Source organism: Amblyomma mixtum, chromosome 4 (genome assembly GCF_055824585.1).
Source record: "Amblyomma mixtum isolate Tamu chromosome 4, ASM5582458v1, whole genome shotgun sequence".
NCBI lineage: Eukaryota > Metazoa > Arthropoda > Arachnida > Ixodida > Ixodidae > Amblyomma > Amblyomma mixtum.
Genome location: NC_143015.1, coordinates 76,599,809 through 76,602,699, shown reverse-complemented (window position 1 = coordinate 76,602,699; position 2,891 = coordinate 76,599,809).

Here is a 2,891-nt window from a genome sequence, read left to right as displayed (position 1 = left end):
CACAATTGTTCGACGCCGTGCCGAGGTGTCAGCAAAGGTTGGACAGCGCGAGTCACAAACAATAGGCCTGCTTTCGCAGCCACACAAAAGCGGTAGAGTCCTGCCGGTTTAGTCAACGTCTCTATTTCGCACTCCCATGTCATCCTGTTCTGTTCTGTACCATATGCAGCGAGAATGGACCTATTGTGAGGTCTTTCTTGTGCTACATGTGCAGCATTTCTGAGAGGAGCCCCCATATTGCTGCAAGCTGCGTAGCCATTGGGAATTCTGAGCGCTGTATACTAGAACGAAAAGGCAATCAATTTGTTCACCATGCTCCAAAACATCATTTTAGTTCTTCTAGCAGCAGTAAACTAAACAAAAACTTGATAAAGCAGAAACCACCGGCAGAAATTTTTTCATGATTGTTTTCTGAGAGGGGGTCGGTAATTCTAGCATGTGTAAAATTAAGGCACAAGTTTTCTTTTCAGTGCGCTGGCACTTAAAGGGGCCATTCCCCCGCATTTTGCCGTTGAGTGTTTGTCTGTTTGTTTGTTTGTCAGTCTGTAAGTCTGAAGCCTCCTTTGTGGCAGACTGCTCGCCTGCAAACGGTTTGTGTGTGTGTGTGTGTGTGTGTGTGTGTGTGTGTGTGTGTGTGTGTGTGTGTGTGTGTGTGTGTGTGTGTGTGTGTGTGTGTGTGTGTGTGTACAAGGTGCTTCGCCTAAGACTTTATACAGTTTTAAAAAATACGCTTTTTTAGTTAGAAGAGCGCCTTTTTTCTGCATGCCTTCGTCAGCGGCGTAGTTCGCATTTGGCCAATTCGCATTTGGCCAAACTACGAAAATCCGCCATTTTTTTTCTATCTTTTTCATCCTTTTTTTCACCTAATCATATCTCTCTCTCTCTCTTTCTCTCTCTATTTTTTCACATTAGCTTTGTTCTCTATTTTTTATGCTGTGACTTGCCTTCTGTTCCTTTGCCCATTCCGCAGACGTGCGGTGATGTCATTTTACCGTTCCACGAAGATCGCTTTCCTGGTATCGCCATGTTATTCGGTAAAGATGCCTGCATGATCTTCCAGAAATCGCCCCAGTTGCTGGGGCGCTGTTTACAACAATGCATCCCACCCAAGTTGCTCAATTCGCAGTCCTGCTTTAGTTCAGCGACACTTTGTTCTTTCAAGTTTTTGTTTCACTGTTTTAATTGAATGTTTGCGACGAAGTATACCCCACCAGCCTTGTTTGCTTCTTTCTGGTACTTCTTTCTTGTGCGACTGGTCTTTAACAAAGGATCTTTACCAGCTTGCTCACCCTGCCGTTTTGCACCTGCAGGAGTTTTCTTCTAAGCACAGAGCTTTCATTTTATCTTTTTTTTTAAACTCTGAGAACTCGCAAGGGCTCACGGTTTTTTGTAAAACAAAAGAAGTAGAATAAACACGCTCTTAAATTGTGTTGAAAAGCACGTCACGCTTACTGCAGAACTCATGTTGATGAGACAGTACCCTTTCTGGGAGGTGGTTACCTAGAATGCACGTGTCGCTGATAAGAGTACAAATTCAAACAAACAGTTAAAAAGAAAAAAGAGTGGAACTAAAATCAACCACTTGGGAAGGTGGACGGGGGGGGGGGGGGTCGCTGTTAATAGCTGATTTGTCGCTGTTGTCTCCAGGGGGCGCTTGGTGCTGTCAGAGTTGTCTTTCATCGCAATTGCGGGCGGGATTTCGCTGTTCCACTCTAGCCATTACCCAGTATCGTGAGTATCCACCCCGCATGCGGGAGGTGGAGGGTTCGCTGCCCTGTCACGCTGGGCATACACCCATTCTTTCAGCGCGTAAAAACTTCTCCTGGCCTCCTCCTCTTTCGTGGCGAAAGCTTTGGAAATTAGAGGAGACCTTAGCTATGTTGCCCTTTAACGTAGCACCCCTTGCGCCATTAAAATCAAACTATCATTACCATGGTTATGGAAGCGGCACTGATGTCTACATTGCTGTTCTTCATCAGTCGCATGCCTTAGTACAGGCGGTAGCGTGCTGCTCCTGCTGGTTCAAGGGACAGGCTTGCACTCCTATGGGCAATGTGTTCAGTGGTAACGGCCTGCTTTGCGGGGCTTTTGTACATGGCTTCTGCCTAAAGATTGGACGCTGGGTTAAACAGGCTGCGGTACATTGCCTTTCGAACCTCTCCGGCGAGCGCCCTGAACAGGTCACTTCCTTTAACATTTTTGTATAAGGCCCCATTTGCCATATATTCCTGTAGGCTCCGTACAGCGCATTTGCATTGGCCTGAGCAGCCCCCCTGCAGGATGCAATGCTCGAGGGGGGGGGGGGGGGGGGAGGCCTGGTTGTTTGAATTGTGAGACGCGAATCTTGCGACGGTGAATATTAATGAGACAGCGAAGATATGGAGACGCATTCTTTAGCAAACAAACAAGGAAAACTGTATTAAATTTACGGTACAGGAAAACAAACGTCTTTCTTCCTTGCCGTCGAAGAGACCACTGTGTTACCGAGGGGCCCGGCCGTTCTTTCCTTGCCAGGCTGTTTCGCGCCCAAACTCGCCGCGCAGGCGCCGCCGACGAAACCCGATCCCGGGCCAGCCACCACCGCTCAAAACAGGGAGTGTCCCCGCACTGTTACGGTCCCCTTTGGCCTCCGTCGCGCACACGGGCGTAGGGAAACACACACACTAACGTAAAGGAGGGCACACGGGCGACGAGAAACACAGGCGCGACTAAATGACGCCGTTAGTGGAAGGCGCGTACTCCCCGTTCCTCAACAAAAAAACAAAGCTAATACACAATACTCTTAATGCCCGAAGGCACGAGCCGTGGACTATAACCACACTCACGATAAAGGCAGCCACTTTTATGGAGAATTTTATGCGAAGCATACTAGCCGCACAACCGAGCTCTTC